Here is a 19,739-nt window from a genome sequence, read left to right as displayed (position 1 = left end):
TGTGATACCCAAGACCTAATAGGCAACTTATAGGTCAAACACATGGAGACCCCAGCAATCTGAGGACTGCAATTGTTATCATGAGAGACTGCAAACTCACAGCTACTTCTGCCAAAGATCCTTGCCACCTTGCCATGCTGACCACCAATAATGAGGCTAAGGCTGACCTGGCCAGCTATGCTGGTCACCATTGGGCAAATCCTCCAAGTCCTTCCTGGCTGACAGGCCTGAAGACCTGGAACTGGCTTGAAACGGACCTGAATCTGAGATCCTGATACAGCCTGCTGAGCTCTGTGGGGTAAATGGACTGCTCACACTGCTTCCCAAGTCATACTAACATCTTTCTTTCATTTTTTCTCTCTCACTGTCCTAAAATTTCATAAGTTTTATAAATTTGACATGGTATGTTCATGAATAAAGATATCTTTGTCTCTTTGTCATCATTACAATATATGTTCTTTTTTTTGCAGTACTGGGGATGGAACCCAGTGGCATTCTACCTCCAAAGCATACTACTAGTCCTATTTTTTAATTATTTATTGTGAAACAGGGTCTCACTGAGTTGCAAAGAGTCTCACTATGTAGCTGAGGCTGTCCGCAAACCCAGATCCTCCTGCCTCAGCCTCCTGAATACTGGGATTACAAGCTTGTGCCACCATGCCTGACTACAAATGTTCTTGAAATAATTAAGATTGCATTTAGATATTTTTTTCAATATCTAACTTTGCTCACAATAGATATTCATTATAGGCATAAACAGAAAACTATAAATACAAACCCAAATGATGTCAGAAAATAAAAAGGTTAAAATTTGACCAAAGTATTAACAATTTAATTTACCACATTTTGTTTTTTAAATCCTTTAGTACATTACACATATTTCTTCTTATGCATCACCCAAAATGATTTAGCAAAATAAGAAAGAAAATAAATAGAACAGATTTTGGACAAAATATTCCCCAGAGCAATCAGAATTAAACCTATAAATATAAAAGTAAAAAGTCTCTGCTGTACCTGCTAGAAATTTCACAAGATAAGAATAAAGAATTTGACTTTGGGAAGAAAATTCTCTGTGACATTTTCAAGTGTCTTGTATCAGCTCTTGCTCCAGATGATCTTTTGAAGTATGAAGTGAGGTCAGTTGCCTAGAGGAACCAGGCCCTATGAGGATGGGGAACAAAATTTTATTAGGACATCTGCCAGCAGATGGCCTGAGGCCAGAATGTCATCAGCAACAAAGGATGGAGTAGGAGTCCTATTTATAGGGGAGAGATCTGCAAAGCCCTTGAAGATGTGCAAAGTACAGAAAGCTAGGCTTATGAAATCAGATGGTGTAGATTTCCTTGGAACCAGATGAGGTCAGCTTGTAAATCAAGGTATGGTGGGCTGTTCTGGGTCATTAGATTATTTTTAGCACAGCACAACCCCTTGAAAGGAGCAGGAGATTATGGGAAAAGGGGAATTGGGGTTGGGGTGGAAGGGAGAATGTTGCTGCAGCCAGTTACCAATTGTGATCCAGTTATCTGATATATTATTCAAAAAAAAAAAAAAAGAGCAGCTGTCCCCTGGGGTAGGGGTATAGAGTTGCTGTGGCCATTTGATAAAACTGGGCTTTAATGTGATGAATAGTAGATTTTTCTATCTAGAAAATAGAAAATATTCTCCTATCTAGAGAGTAGCTTTGGAAGATGAAGATAACATCTCTTTGTGGAAAGGAAGACACAATTCTTTTCTGTTGGGGATGGTAAAGACAATGATGGTCTGGGAACAATAGCTGGACAGATTCCCTAAACTCAAGGTTACTGAGCCATGACAAATGCACAGATCAACCTGGACTATCTGCATTGCCTCTGAGATGTGGGGAGCAAAGAAAATGACTCTGAACTTGAGGCTGAGATTGCTTCCTTTGTGCCCATAATACAAGGTCTTTGATTCTACCCTCAAAGTTCCTCGTTTTCTGTCAGCACCTACAACACTGTGGCAGGTTAAGTTCTGTACTGAATAAGGATGAGAGTTTGTCTCTCCACTTACATCCCTTTCTCTTAATCTTTTCTTTGCTTTCCTTATCTTGTTTTCCTAAGAATGTGGAGGTTTGTACTTTTATGTATAGTCATTTATTTCTTCTTCCCTTAAATTTTATCCTATTTTCTAGCTTGTTTTTCTGGAAAATGAATATGCAATATCTGAGATATGTGATATACTGATGCCTTGGTGTTTTGCTCTGTTTCTAATCACTTAATGTACTTAATAAATCAATCTGCTCATCAGACTTTATGAGGCCAAAATCAGAGCAAAAATGGCTTAAAGGGATGGTTGATTTACCTAGTGGTAAAAAAAATCAATTTGTAGTAAGATAAATATGATATGATACCATGAGACTCTTTATTCGTAACTAATTATATTAAAATTACTATCTTTAAAAACTGCTTTTATAATTTCTTACAGTTTTTTGGGCTTTGTTGTTCTGTTTCTGGTACTAAATTAAATTGCAGTCTTGCAGCCAAATGTTGTCTGAGGGACCATTATCTCCTGGCTTTTAGAGATGGGGCATCTTTTCCTAAGGTGGTTCTTCACATATTTGCAAAGTACTACATTTTGCTCTTAGATGCCTCAGTTTCTCCCCAGATAGACTTTTTCAAATGGCTGCCTATATATCACCAGGACATGGTAAGAGGCTCACCCAAGAGGGAAAGGTCAAAAGACCAGGGTGGAAGGTGAGATTCCATTATAACCAAGAAAAACTAGCATACTGCCACTTTTTAGGTAAATATGAACCAACTCAGATTCCAAGACTCTCAATGTGTGAGAAACATAGAAAGAGCACCCACAGTCGCTTCCAGTAGAGTCTATTTAAAAAGTCAGATAAGATAAACATTTCCACTCTGTATCTGGAAACTGTAGGCATTTCTGAAGATATTACAGTTCCAAAATTTTACTAGTCCTAAATTCCACATGGGCCCTCCCATCAGTATTTATAGGAATACTTAGCCCAAGGGTAGCAAGCTTGCCTTCCCAACTTTTCAACCAGAATATTCTGTTCAGTATCCTACAGTTTTCCACAAAGCTCTAAGAAGATATCCTTCAGAAATTCCAGTCATGGAACTCTGGTGATAAGGTCATTCTGTTCACAGCACTGCACAAGTCATGCACTGGGCCTAATCCAGTCATAAGCCCTGACTTTCAGGAAACATTCAGAAGTCATTTTTTGTCTTGATAACTTAATGCCTATGAACTGTTCAAATCACTTTTTCCAGGTTAACATGCATAGCCTCATGGACTAGAAATTTCTCTAGATTATAAGATATCCAGTACCCAACATATTAAAATTTTTACTTTAAACACAATTCAGTGGTTTATTTATGAAATATCCTTCCCATTTGAGAGGAAGCATTAGACATTCCCTTTTGTACACTAAATAAGAAGATAACCCTACCTCCATTCTACTTCTATTTTGAGGGGTTTGATTTATTACAGAGTTTGAAGCCCTTGGGTTTTATCCTGTTGTGAGATCATGGCCTGTGCTCTACAAATCGGGATATAATTTGATAAAAGAAAGCCTCTGGCTATTTGGCTTTGTGGTTTAGTAGCTTAGGAGATCTAAAGCACCCTGAACAAGGGCTTTGTAGATACTAACTTCTTTGTTAGAGAAAATCTTGCAGACTTTTTTCCTTGGGCTTCTCATCCTGTTTGACTTGTCTTCTCTGTCTGTCTGAGTAATATGAAACACAGGGTCTCAGAGCCAGAGCACCAGTGATTTAATATGCATTTTTATCACAAAGATGTCCTCTCCTAACCCGGCATGAAAACTCAGAAATGAAGAGCACAGTCAGGATTCTCCTTTTCCCTGTGTCTCAGAAACTACATTTTGAGAGTTCTCTGATTTCAGGAAATCAAACAAACGAATGGTCGGACATATTCTTAATGCCATCCATTTATGAAAAGAAATAAATGTAACTAGTCATATACTTTGTAGGATGTGTTACATCTTCCTCTTTAGATTTCTATAAGTTAGAAAAATTATTTTAATTCAAATATTATTGCAAAGCAACTGAGTCCCCCTGAGTACAAATTTCCCCCTGTATAAATTCTCTTAAAGAATATTTTGGGAGATCAACTAAATATTAGAAAACATCAACTTGTAACCATACTGCTCAAATATGAATATATTCTTTCAAAAGATAGGTTTATTTTATTTTAATTTTACTCTCATCCAACAATAATGACAATATATGATGTTTGCAAAGTTTAGCTAGATGCCACTTTGCATATATTACTTTAGTCATATGAGTTGGAATTATTTTTCCACATTCTTTACGTATGAAATCCAGTGGTCATCATTTAAGGAACTTGTTCAGGTCAGATGACAATGAGAGTGAGAAGTTGTAAGAAGTGAAAATGCCACTGTTTTGACCGCAGAAACCCAGCAGCTCACCACTTGCCTTTCTCAGTAGACTCGTGGGAGAACTTGTTGAATACACAAATTCTCGATTATTCCCTTTGAATATTTAAGTGTAGTATCAGATAATCTCCAGTTTTTAAGTCTCTCATGTGATTCTGTCGAGCATTAGATATTAAAGCTCTGATTTATGAGAGTTAAACTTTTAGTTGTGGTTCTCCGATGAGTGTGAGATTCTAGGTTATTGAGATCTCAGTCATATTAGAATTTATTATTTTTCACCATTCTCATTCATCATATTTTAATATTCTTTATCTCTTTCAGATAATGCATAAAAACAATCCCTGTCCCCAAGCTTTGACAAAGACGATTCCTTTAAAAGCTAGTAAAATATTTGTGTTAGTGACACATTCATCATCAAAAGGTCACAGCTCCAAAGTAGGGAAAAGTTAATCTTGGGAGCTTGGGCTGAAATACAGCTCTTTAGTTAATATATGCAGGGCTGTCACTGTGAAGACAGTGGATGTACTCTGTTATGCAGTGACTCTGGCGGTAGCTAAAGATGCCAAATTGAACATTTCCTCACACACTGAAGCATCTTCTCGAAACAAAGCAAATACCTTATTTTGGCCTATAGAATCTATTATAACTATAGAAGGTAAGGGAGATTTAAAATACAATCTTGACAATGTTAGTATAATTTCTTTTTTAGTGGGCTTTTATTGATGTACCATAACCATACATCAGAATGAGGCTTAATGTAATCAAAATATACCTGCTTATAGCACCTATTAGATAAGATAGGGATGGCCAAGCCATCGGTAGGAATGGTGGTGGCTATTATATTACCAAATCCTGAACTTAATATGAGGCTATTTAGAAGAGGATTGATCACAATCCATTTTCTGAATCAAGAAAATATAACTTAGTAAACTTATTTTTAGATTTCTTAATCCATATGGCAGAAAAGCATAACATGTAAAAATATGTAGTCTTGTCACTCCTTTCATGTTTAATTTAAGCATGGTCATGGAAAACACTAAATAACTGTCCTTCCTCTTGAGATGACTCACATTTTCCCTTGAATGTGTATCTCCACTTTCCTAAAAAAATCTTCATCTTTTTCTCTAAATGGTGTGCGCTAAAATTTTTTCTTCAATGGAAGTTGATGACCCCACCAATCCTGAGTTTTTATGGTGAGAAATGAACATTTAACCCCCCAAAGTTAGTAAATAATAATTCTTCTTATTAACCAATCCCATTCCCTATTTCTCTGTTTTCTTTTCCTTTTTAAAGCTACGATGGTTTATTTAGAATTTATTTTTTATATACAACTTTTGTAGATATGGGCAACTTCAGGTAGTAGAATTTTATCTGATGATTTTTATTACATTATCATTCAAAGCCCTACATGATATTTTAGCTACTGTGGTTGCAGATAATAAATCTTTGCACCATGTCTTACCTATTACTGATACTATATTACTTACTGGGTCCTTGTCCTTTTGAGTCAAAGAAGAAATCCACAAACACCAGAAAAGTGAAAGTAGGAAGTTTATTTTGAAAGAATGAGAAAATGGAGAGGCATATAACCCCTAGGGGGTCTTAGCAGACTGAGTCCAGAGGAACCTTCTGGCACTTCCCAAATGTACACTGGGCCACACACCATCAATTGCATATCGCTTTTCCCCAAAGTTCATTCAGTACACCAGAGAGAGTAACACGGTTAAAGCCACCACACAGAAAAAGGATCCCAAAAGAATAGTCGATATTGGTATTAAGCCTCTTAGAGCTTATATATGTGTGAACTCCCTTTATATAGATATTAATCAATGAAGAAAGTCTCCATTTCTCTTGTTTTTCTTAGTTAATCTGCCATCTCTGGACTTTAATTCTCAAAGACATGAAACTATTCTGCCTGTTTGTTTCCTGGTCTATAAGTAGCAATAGTCCCTGAGTCTAAGGTTAGTGCACATAGATCTTGGTTCCTGAAATCTTGGCTCCACTCCTCCACATTTAGTTGTTCATGTTCAGATCCAATAAACAACACAAAAACCTCTTTCTCCTTTAGCATGAGAAGTAGGCCTGGATTTGTTTTGCTTAACCTTTACCTCTGGGAGTCCCATTACTTCATTGCCTCCTACATAGTTAAGAGCTGTTTGGTAAACAAATTATTTTGATAAATAACTTACTTAAATTCCTTTAAACATTTCTTTTGCTTAGGGGTCGTATGCTGTCTATGCTATTCATCTGAAAGAAGATTGAAATATTTATTATTCAGCTCTTGCATGTAACTAAGGCTTTCTCAGATTGTGAAAACTTACCATTTTTAAGCTATGGTGGAATGCCACTGGAGAAAACCTTCCCCATAGAAAGCCAAAAGATTATGACAGATGTGGAAAGATATATTTGTAAAGAGAGTCTCAAGTTATACGGAACACGTCTATTGCTGAATTTCAGGTGCACACAGCACACAACTGAGAAGTGACCCATTATTAGAGACATCTATGAAAGACCAAAACAGCAAGCAGTCATGCTATCTATAGATGCCTCTATGATGGACTTAGTGAAGAAAATGTAATTTCTTAGAGCCCTCCATACCATTTTTCTCAACGGATTACTAACTTGCAGTGCCACCAATTCTGTACAAGTATTCTTCATATCCTCACCAAAATTTGTCTTTTAATGTTATTCACTCTAGTAGGTAGAGGATAATATTTCATTGTGGTTTTAATTAATAATTCCTTGATGGTTAGTAATATTTAACATTGACACAAAATTCTGGTTAGATATGATCATATATTTAAAGAAATCTACAGCACATTGTGGTAATAGCAGTAAATAATAGTATATTATATACTTGTATACTTGCAAATTGCTGAGAAGAGATTTTAAATGTTCTCAGCACAGAGGAAAAAAAATGGTAAAGAATATGAGGTAATACATATATTGAAGAGCTTGATTTAGCCTTTCCAGAAATCTATGAAAACTGTGCTATATACCAAAAACATATGTATTATTTGTGAATGAAATATAAAAAGAATTATGTAAAATACAACTTTGAATTTTGTTTTGAATGGTTAAATCCTATGGATTATTTAGAGGCAAAAATATATTAAAATCAAATATGGAATGGTTAAATATTTTTGTTTCTATGAAATGAGCATACATTTTTCTAAGGACTAAATAAAACACTTTCCAGGTTTATACTTTAGAAATATTTTTTGCAAAGACTTGGGAGCCAACTCTTTAAAATGTAAATGAAAAGTTGCTATTTCTCAATTTAGAGATGATTTATAAAGTTGCTATTTTTCTGTTTAGTGGGAGATATGGGGCAGTTGAAATATTGTATTCCATTGATAGAGGCAAAGTTGTTAAGTTTACTTTCCTCAAGTTTATAGGCCATCAGAAATAGAAGTCAAAACCTATTTTTTTTCATTTTCATTAAACTCTTGGATTTAATCCCTGATTATAAGAATACTGTTATTCCAGCTTTATCAAGAAGTAAATATCACAGTAAAGGCAATAGAATGTAAAAAAAATGTTCACCTTTTATATTTCTTCTAGTGATTTATTTTATTTCTAAAATTTATTAGCTTCAAAAATTATGAGGGCAAAAGAGACAAATAATTAGTTGAATTTGAAATATATTTAAAAAATCTTTAGAAAGAAGAAAAATGTGCAGTGGATAAATAGAAGCTTATGACTTGTGTTGAAATGATGGTATCCTTGCTACATGCACTTCACTGTGGTTTACACTGCAGGAGATGACTATTAAAAATTATGCCTATGCTTGCTCCTTCTTTGTCTAGATTTCCTCCTCATACCCCATTAAGTTGTATGACTACAATATATTAATTTAAAAAATGTACAATCCCCATCTCATTGAAAACTACATTATATGAAATTATATGATATTTCTTTGAAAAATTTCTTTGAAATTTCTTTGAAAGATTTCTTTGAAAAAATGATATTTCTTTGAGAAATTATATGATATTTCTTTGAAAAACAGAGAAAGAAATAGTTAACAACCAATGCATAACACAATAATACATACTACTGAGGTTTTAAAATTCTGGCACAAATTTTCTCTTGGTGATTTTCCTAGTCATGGTAGCTAGCTAGATATATTTGACTCACCTGTTTTTTAAAAACTCCTGAACACTTCAGTATCTAAAATTTTATTTTGGATACTCTTTCTTTTTTTGTCTTTCCATTCTAATTTATTAAACCATTTTCTTCACAAGCATTCCATGCAAATGCAAATGCCTGTGTTGAAGGGTTATAGTTAGGGTGAAGCAAGCATCTAATCTCATATGAAGTTGGCATTTATCTAAAAAGCTAATGAGTACCTGGCTTCATGAGAAAATAAAATTTTTATAAGGAATGATTTTGATAGTTTCTCTGTTAAGATTTGTATACTTATAGGTCAACTCTACTAAAATATCATCTTTCCTTTTATTCCATAAGACAGAATTTCTTTCTCAGGCCTTGAATACTTTTCACTCCAACTGTCTAATTGCTTAATGACAAGCTGACCCAGATGCTTACTGTGTTTATCCTCATATATCCTTTATAGTAAAATCATGCAAATGTGCAATTTTTCTTACACTGACCAGCATTTCTCTCTTCTATAATTCATTCATCATAAAGCAAATAGTGATTTTTTCTAGCTATTTAAATTTTATTGCATATCAACACCTGGCTACTCATAAATCTCAACTTCTATAGTTTTCATTGTGCTTCCTGAAGCCATAATATTATAATTAGAATAGCCCTATGCTGGGAAGTTTGATCCAGCCATCTCTTCTCTCTCCTGGCTTTTGTAATTTCCTGGCTTATTCATAAAGACATCCATGGTTCAGTGCAACTCTATTTAGGATGGGGTGGATACAGTGAACTCTTTCCATATGTAGGTAGTGTTACTGAACTCAGGGGCATTTGACCTCCAAGTTACACCATCACCACTATTTTATTATCCTGAAATAGTGTCTCACTAAATTATTGGAAACCTCTATATGTTGCTGACTTGGACTTTGAATCAGCAAACTTTCTGTCTCTGCTTCCAAAATATAGGATTACAGGTGTACACCACTAGCTATTTTAGTATTTCTTTTACTTTTATTTATATACCATTAATTCTTATATCATAAATACAAATAAGAATACAAAGAAATAACAGATACAGAAAGAAAAATCTTAAAGACCAGGAGCATTTAACTATGTTCATCACCCTTACCTTTAATTCTGTAATCCAAGGAAATCTGAGTCAATTCTTGATTTTCCCAGGAGAATTTGGCCCCTTTCCCTGAGCCTTACTTTGCATTCCAATATTTACCAGTATTGTGACCCTGAGACTGAGCCATACAGCTTCTTAGTCTCCTGGGCTTTTCACCGATTGCTTCAGATTTATTCAGCTTCTTTCATGTTAATTTTGGCTTCATATAGTCATCAATTTAAGGTATATTTCTCAGTGGCCTAAGATTGGACCAGTTCTCTTCCCCTTCTTGGCTGTAGTTCTGAGGAACAACTATACATTTAGCTGGAATGAAATATCCTAGGATAAGTAGGGAGGTGGCTGAAATAACCTAGGCTCTCTATTCTAGTACCTTCAAAAGATATATTTTAAGTGCTTCAGCCCAGTTATTCCTGAATACAAGTGTGAAGAACTTAGGGTTGTCTATCTTTCTGGGTCTCTCATTTGTGGTACAAGTGAAGTGCATGTACTTGAGATTCTATCCACCATGGTCAGGTGTCTGAGCCTGCAGGGACTGGACGGGCTCTTGATTATCCCTAGGCTTCTGTTGTCTCTTGCTGCCTATCCATAAGAAATAAATTTTCCCCGTGTACCTTGCTGAATATGACTGTGCAGACAATTGATAACCAGTGCATGGTGGACCTGCTTCACAATCTGTTGTCCCCTATTAATTTTAAGTAACTATAAGATTTAATCAGCCTTTCTCCTCTTTTGCTGATATCGCCTGTCATTTTAGTGTTATTTTGTCTTACAGCTATATTTCAATTTCAAAGTCATTTACTTCTACTTTTCTCCAAGCCATCAGTCTTTTCCTGCCTTTAGTTTCTTATTTCACCTAATGTTTTTGTCTATTATTTCCATAACACTTTTGCAAATAATCTAAGTTTGTTTTTCCATTGCCTTGTATCTAATAAGCCTTAAAAATTTCACTTGGTGAGAATAAAGCAGGGCATGATGAAACCAACACTATTCTTTCACGATGACTTTACAAATGGCTGCAATATTGTCTGACAGATCCCTTGCTAGCTCGGTCACTTCAATTCTCTTCCTAACTGCCTCTCTCAAACATCAGTAACCCATGTCCCATAACTTTGTACCCCATTCTCAGTATGTGATATAATCTCCTACCCAATATATTTATTTCACTATCATCTTCTCAAAAACCGTAAGCTCCTTCTTTCTCTTAAGTGGTTAACTTTTGTCTCTGAAACAGATATTTACTGTTTGCATTTAAGTATGCTCAGGGGCATTCTAATGAAAAGATAAAAAACATCAGAGGTATCCTTATCTCTATTGTCATGTCAGCAAAAATGCTTATCAAAGAGCTCTTTGCATTTTTTATTCCATTTCTACCACTCATCAGTTCCTTAATCCATTTTTATCTAGCTTTTGTAACTACAATAGTGCCATGACAAATCTTGTTAAGGCCAGTAGTGTTTCTGAAACATATTGACTGTGTGTGTGTGTGTGTGTGTGTGTGTGTGTGTGTGTGTGTGCATATGCTCTTGTTGGAGTGGAGGGGCAATACTGAGCTTATTTGACAACATTTGTCAATATTGAACAAAAACTCTTACTCCTCAGATTATTCCTTCTCTGTCTCCTTTGTAGACTAATCTGCCTATGTGTAAACAGCCATTAAATGATAACACTCACTCCTCACTCCTTTTTGTTTCCACTCTGTATACTAAGGTGCAAAACCTCACTTACAGATTAATTCAGAATTAATCTATATCATAGGACTCACAAAACTGAATCTCTAGAATACATCAGCATGCCTTCTGTATCCCCTCAGACTAAGCTATTCTACTTCTATTGTAAGAGCTCCTCTTCGAAATCAGAGAATAATCTTAAACACAGTAGTAGAATATTAAACCCATGGTGTTTCTTTAAAAAAAAAAAACTATTTGACATTTCTGAGTATACCAAACGGCACTGTATATCCAATTATGCAAAGGAGTAGCATGGACATTGTTCTTAATACCTACTTCCTGCCTCCAATTATATATTCTGTCTAAACTCATTACTTGCTGATTGTTCTTAATAAACATTGTAATGATATGGCCACTCGACATCTCTGCTTACCAATCAAAGCTACAATTGTATATGATCTATTTCTTTAGCTTCATGACTATTATCTAAATCCTCTATGGAATCTTCCATTTTGAATTTCATGTTATAGCCAAAGTAATTGTCATACAAATCTACTACTCATACACACACACACACACACACACACACACACACACACACATATATTGTTGTTATTGTTGTTGTTGTTGGTGGTGGTGGTGGTGGTACTGGGGATGGGACCCTTCTAACTCCAGGCTACACTCCCAGACCTATTTTATAGTTTTTATTTGGAAACAGAGTCTCTTAAGCCACCGAGGCTGGCTTTGAACCTGCTCAATCCTGTCTCTGCCTCCCAAGCATGAGGATTACAAGTGTGCGCCACCACACCTGGCAATATTTAAATATTTTAATAATATATTTTTCCAGTAAAACATCATAATTCTTAACAAGATTGGTGGTCTTCAACTACCCCAGAAGCTTTATTTTAAACTTGTATTAAGCTACTGACTTCTTTGTGTTTATTTATATTTGCCCTGGTGGCCCCATGTGAGTTTTGGGACACCAGGTCAGATTATATCCTACCACATTTCTAGGAGAGAAGAAAGACAAACTCTCTTTAGTGTCAATTTATTTTTTTAATACTACTTTGAGTTTTGTCCAGAGTAAATTGAAAAAAATATTGATTTTGATGTATGACCTGTTTCCATATTTCAATTTACTTTACTTTCTTTCCCATAATACATTTTTTTTTTTTTGGTGGTACTAGGGGTGGAACCCAGAGGCTTTCTACCTCTAGACTACACTCCCAAACCTTTTTTTTTAATATTTTATTTGGAAATAGGGTCTCGCTAAGTTGCTGAAAGCCTCACTAAGTAGCCGAGGCTGACTTCGAACCCCTGTGATCCTCCTGTCTCAGCCTCCCAAGCGCGGGGATTATAAGCATGCGCCACCACGCCCGGCCCATAATACAATTTCATCTCTTACTTTTCTGCAAAATAATTACCCTTTCACAAAAAAATTTCTCATTTTTATTTAGCATTTATCTCCAAACTTGTAGAAATGATATGAAAAATAAGGTAAGCCTGATTTTCAAGAACAATTAAAATAATAGAAAATTTACATATATATTAAATTTGAAATATATTATGTAAATTACTTCTATCATTCCAGTATTAGAATAGTTTGTTTAATTTTATGAATATAATATTATATATAAATTAAGGTAACAGTTTTACTTTGGACTCCGTGAAATCAGCTTAGACAAATGTTTTGGATTGAAAAGCTTTGATTATTAAAACCCAGAAAGATGGATTTCAGAGACTATTTCACCTTGACATGTAACAACATCTCTAGAAGAAATATGAAAGTCACTTTAGTAGATTATTATTAGTAGAAGTAGTAGCAGTAGGAAACAATAAATACTATTTAAATTACATTTTCCCTGAATTAAACTTTTATATTTGATCCTGCATTATTTATTTTTGTGTAAATGTACTATAAAACTTAATGTTTTAAAATAACAAAAACTTCATACACAATTTAAAGAGGTCATAAAAATGGGCTAGTTACCTACTTCTGACTCAATATCTTCTGACTCAAAGTCAAGTGGTTGGCCCAAAATATGTCCTTCAGAGCTCTTAACTGGTGTTAGTAGGTATATGTCTTAGGACTAAAATGACTGTCCTAAACATTCTTACACTGAAATAATGGAACATATTATGCTGGATGAGCTATAAGCAACCAAACATCGTTCAGAGTTCTAGTATGGAAATTCAGAAATGAAGGAGCCAGCCAGCAGGTGGGGTGCCTGATTAGGGCCCACTTTCTGGTTGATAGGTTGCTGTCTTCTTGCTGTGTCCTCATGTGGTAGAAAGAGGCAAAGGAGTCTTTTATGTCTCTTTTTTAAGAGCATCCTTCTTTGATGAGCAAGACCTGGTTCCTTAACAAATTCTCACTTCCTATTCTCATCACACTGGATGATAGGATTTCAATATATTACTTTTAGGATCACACATTTAATATACATTGATATACTTCTAAAAAAGTCCAATCATTTTTCTGAGTGTCATATAGAGTCCCTCTGTGCTTTCTCTATGAGCTCTCATCTTTCAGGGCTTCTGCTCTCCATGTGATTTCTCTAATAATATATTCTGGAATAATATACCTGGTGACTGGGCTCAAGGACAGAGACAGAGGTAGAAATAGGGAAGCAAAGAGAGACAAAAATACAGAGACTCACAGGGAACTAGTGATGAGCAAAAGAATTGACTCCTGACTAAAGCCCTGGTCTTTCATGACCCTGCCTTAGACACTACAATTCTCTGACATTTTATTTCTTAGAAAGTGTTCACTCATCCTAATCCACACTGAAAAGGAAGAACATTAATCTAACCTCTCAATGTGAAAAATATAAAAAAATGGACACATTTTAGTAGCACAGCTCATTAATCTATTTAAGCCCATCTTAGAACTCTAAGGAATTAGTTTTCAGTTAAGCGAAATTTTCAAATAGGCATTGTAAGTTTCTGAAATAGCACACACACACACACACACACACACACACACACACGCAAAATGCAAGTTCATACATAATTAGATACATAACCTTATTATGAGGCTTTGAGATAGAAAAATTCTTGACTTTTTAAATAAGCTCATTCATTAAAAATAAGATTACCTTTGTGTTCATTTTAGCTGTAACCTTTAAGCAATCAATGAATATATACTTGCTGTGCTCATTCTTTAAAATTAGAGATATTGAAAAGCTTTATGATTACTGATGGATGAAAGAAAGGATTATTGATTAGTGGCCAAGAGAGATGGTCTCAGGCAGTAAACAGATGCAGCACTAGAAGAAATCATTTCATTCTTCAACTTCCATTATTGAAGTGGGACAACTTTAAATAAATTGATCAAGATTTTTATTTTAAGCATAAATTACTGTATAATATGACAGGTAATATTTTTTGTGGAACTGGGGTTGGAACCCAGGGACATTCTATATCTAAGCCGCACCCCCATCCCTATTTTTTATTTATTGTTTTGAAACAAGGTCTCACTAAGTTATGGAGGGCCTCACTAAGTAGCTGAGGTTGGCCATGAACCTGAAATCCTGTCTTAGCCTCCAAAGTACTGGGATTACAAGAGTGCACCACCATGCCTGGCTTGCTAGGTAATATTTCAATACAAGTAACTTCTGGATAAAAAAATGAGATATGTCAAATAAGGCAATATAATAACATTATATAATTAAAGAGGAATGTACTTGTCCCTGTTATTTAAATTTTACTTTATGAATTTTATTATTATTTTATTTTATTTTATTTTTGTCAAACTAAGTTCTATAGTATATGTATGAAAATAAGTAATATAAATCCTCTTCTTTATACTTAAACATTTAGTGGACTCTTCTCTTTCACTGATGCTGATTAGGATCAATAAAGAATTGAGCTGAAATTATCAGACCTTTGCATGAATAGTTCCAGCAATTATAGTAATCTTTTAAGTAAAAATTTAACAGGTGTTTTTGCTCTAATAATTAATTCATCTCCCTACATAACAAACAATAAAACAGTTTTAAAAAGTGATAATCAGTACTTTTGAATCTGCAAATAGGTAACAATAAGGAGACATTGTGCACTGAGCAAGTTTATTCATGTAACATTATTCTCAATTTCCTAAAGTTTTCTATATTTTGGAGATAATCATATGTTCTTTCTGTAATGTTGACTCTCACTTCTATTATTTCTTGAGGAAAAAATTAGTATAAATGAGCTCATCAAAGCTAGAAACTTTGCTGCATGCCTGTAAACCCAGCTACTTGAGAGGCAGCAATCAGACAGATACCGATTTGAGGTCAGCCTAGCCAACATAGTGAAACCTTGTCTCAAAGTAAAAGGGGGCTGGGTCACTTAGTGGTAAAACTCTTGCCTGGTATATTTTCCTGTGTTCAATCCTCACTACTACTAAAATTAAAATTAAAATTAAAAAATAAATATCAAAGCTATTAATTAGAATCGGGGATGTAACATGAAACTCATGGTAGAGCATTTGCCTAAGATGTGCAAAATACTGGGCTCAATTCCTGGGACACACACACACACACACACACACGCACGCACGCACGCACCCACGCACGCACGCACGCACGTGCTAACATTAATCAAACATTACCAGAGTTGGGGTTGAGTATCCCAGCATTACTGTTCCCTCTGTTCACTGTTTTATTGCTCTCCTTATCACCTATTTTCCATTCTTCCTCCAATTTCTTGACTTCCATGAATTTCCATTCTTCTTTTTCCTCTGACCACTATTTTCTAGTTCACTTGCCATCTTGTCTTTTTACACTTGCAATTAAATTTTCCCCACATTTAAACTTTTTATTTTTCATTCCCTATTCACCTATTTGCCTAAGCATGTATATGCATATTGCCATAGATATACATCCCATTTAAACTCTGCCTCTCAAATATATGTCTCCAGGCCAGATCTATGCTAAGAATTTCAAATTTACTTAACAAATTACATCGACATATGTTCAAGATCATGTAATGTCATTTAATATTTCGAATTTTTGTAAACTCATTTTATTCTCATTCTAGAAATCTGTTTTGGCATCCCTGTTCTATTTCTACCCACAGTTAATCTATTTCTACCGCGTGAACTTATTCTTATAAATATATAATTTAATTCATTTTCTTCTTACTATTATGAACAGCAATTTGAGCCGTCATGATCAATTTTGTCTGAGCTATTGCAGTATCTTTTTTAACCAGAACCTCATCTTCATTGAACATTTCCCTCCCCAGAAATTCTGCCCAATTCATTCTCAAAACAATTAATGAGCCGGGCGTGTTGGTGCAGGCTTGTAATCCCTGCAATTGGGAGGTGGAAACAGGAGGATCGCGCAGGTTCAAAGCCAGGCTCAAGAGACCCTGTTTCCCAATAAAAAAAAGTATAAAAATAGGTCTGGGAGTATAGCCTGGAGGTAGTTTCCAGGAACCCCAGTACCATAAACAACAATAACAACAACAGCAGCAATAACAAATAGTGAGCTATCTTTTTAAAACAAAACTGTAATAATTTAATAATTTAATTTCCATGCTTAGCAAAATGTTCAGGACTTTGGTAGTACATTTAAAATAATATGTAAAACTCTTAGTCTGGCCTATAATTCTCTACTTACTTCATTCAATATGTTTTATGCTTAATTTCTAGGTTCTACCCATCATGACTTTTCAGTTTATCTGAGAACTAGGCTCTCATTTAACTTAGGGTCTTTACTCAAGCCATATATATATATATATATATATATATATATATATATATATATATATATATATATATATATATATATTCTACCTCTGGGATATACTCCCAAACCTTTTTATATTTTATTTGGAAACAGGGTCTCACTAAGTTGCTGAGAGCCTCACTTAGTAGCTGAGGCTGGCTTTGAACTTTTGCGCTTCTCCCGTCTCATCCCCCCAAGTGCTGGGATTACAAGTGTGTGCCACCACTCCTGGCTACCCATGATATTTTAACTATACAAAAAAATATATTTTTTGCCTCAGATGGTGATTAACCTATCATCAGTGTTCAGCTGAATTTTCTCTTTCTTAGGTATATTGTATAGGCATTTCACTTTAAAGCCAAGTTATTTATTTATTTATTTTGGTGGTATTCAGTTCCTTCATTTGCAATATAGAATTGATACTAATAATGAAGTGTATATCAACAATAATTCTTAATGCTTCTGTTTCTGTGTGAAATAATGCAGATTAAGCATGACATCAAACACAGTAAAGGTCTGATCGATGTAAGTCAGTTATCTGCTAATATCACTGACATTATTCCTGCTTAAAGTGTTAGCATAAGCAGAAGCTAAGCCCCATAACAACAGTTATCTTCTTAATCATATTCATCTTGTCTTATATTTGTCTGGCTCTTTAATATGTTTAATTTTTACCCCAACTTATTTGGTGGAGTTTCGTCTTCATTTCTTGTGACTTTAGGATTTTTAATTGTTTTATACACATCTCTGTTTTTCCTAGGCTTTTTTTAAATCATCTATCCTCTACCACTCAACTCTTCTGTTTAAGTTCCCAAAAGTTCAATTATCATGTTCAACCACCTTTCAGAAAACAATAAAATAAATCACTTTACTTTTCATTTGGAAACAGAATCTCACCAAGTTGCTGATAGCTTCACTAAGTTGCTGAAACTGGCTTTGAACCTGTGATTCCCCCTGTCTCGGTGTCTCAAGTACTGGGATTACAGGTATGTACCACCACACCCAACTTTTGTTTGTGACAATAACTTTGATCATATGTTGATTATTCTTTTGCTGCATTTCCCTAATTTCTTTTTCTGGTGATTGCTCCTCTATGTCCATGATTTATTTAACAAGCTCATGCCTGTGGCTCTCCCCAGATTCATCATAAGTAGCCAAACCATAGTATGATTCATCACATATCAGATGCTTCACCAAGAAATTCACACAACAACTCCCTAGATATTTCTCTGAAAAACTTTCCAAAAGCACTCATTAATTTTGTCACATCATAAAGACTTCTAGTTTCCCAAAGACATCAGGTACTATAAACATCATCAGTATTCATAATTCATTTTTTAGAAATGTGACAATTTCTATTTAATTTTGTAGCTCAGGATTCTATAGCCACAGAATAAATATTAATAAGCATTGACTGGATTAACAAATGTATAATTAGCTTTAGTGGCTCAAAACACGTTTTATTTTAAAATCCTGTAATGCTACAAAAATTTCAAATCACAGATCTTTCAATATTATTAGAAATAAGCATGCTATTGTTCTAAAAAAATCATCAACTTAAAACAATACCAATTTGTCGCCTCAGATTTATGTAGATTACAAGTCTAGGTGGCGCTCAGATAGATTCTCTGCTCCATCCCCTCTCAAGGCCTCAGGTGGGCTGTAGTCTGATCTGGAGAACTAACAGAAGATCTGCTTCACAGATGAGTCAGGTTGTTGGCTGACTCACTCACATTCATAGGAGCTGATTTTCTTGTTTCTTTGATTTCTGTCAGCCAGAGACCATCTGCTTCTCCTAGACCGTCTATTTTCACAGCACATGGCCCTCTTCATAATAAAGCCCCCAAATGAGAATCTTCTGTAGACCAAATCCTTCTCATGCATTTAATCCTTCATATAGGAAACTTTCAATCTTTTTATTAATTTTTTTTACTGGTGCACTGTAGTCATACAGCTGAATGGAATGCAAGAAGGTAGAGGCAGCTGGGTATGGTGGCACCCGCTTGTAATCCCTGCCCTTGGGAGGCAGAGACAGGAGGATCATGCATATTTGAAGCCAGCCTTGCTGGCTTAAGAGACCCTGTTTCCAAATTCTTAGCATAATGTTCTCCAGTTCCATCTATTTTCCTGAAAATGACATGATTTTGTTCTCCTTTATGTCTGAGTAAAATTTCATTGTGTATATATCCCATAGTTTTGCAATCCATTTATCTGTTAATGGACATCTTGGCTAGTTCCATAGTTTGGCAATTGTGAATTGTGTAGCTATGAACAAATATATTTTCTTTGCATTTTTAGTAGTTTGGTTTTCATTATTTTGGGTAGACACATAGACCAATATGCAAGAATAGAAAATTCAAAAGCAAATCTGCACAGTCATGGCCAATTGATTTTTGGCAAAGGGGCCAAAACATACACTAAAAAAAATCCTCCTCAACAAATAGTGTTGGCAATCCTGGTTAAAAATATGCAAAAAAATGGAAACAACCCCAACTTTCTTGCCTTGCACAAGAGGCAATTCAAGATGGATACAAATTAAAAAAAAAAAACAACTTGGAAATCAGAGAAGAGAACTTTCAGCTTCTTGAAGAGGGCATAGGTCCAGCACTTCAGCACATAGGCACAGGTAAATGCTTTCTCAACAGGATGCCAAAACACAAGAAATTAAAAGGTAGATCAATACACGGGAGTGCAGTAAACTGAAGAGCTCTGTACAGCAAAGA

The sequence above is a fragment of the Muscardinus avellanarius genome, assembly GCF_963383645.1.
Source record: "Muscardinus avellanarius genome assembly, chromosome: 1".
In the NCBI taxonomy this organism is placed as follows: Eukaryota; Metazoa; Chordata; class Mammalia; order Rodentia; family Gliridae; genus Muscardinus; species Muscardinus avellanarius.
The sequence above is the reverse complement of the archived record's forward strand: the minus strand, read 5'-3'. Positions refer to the sequence as shown.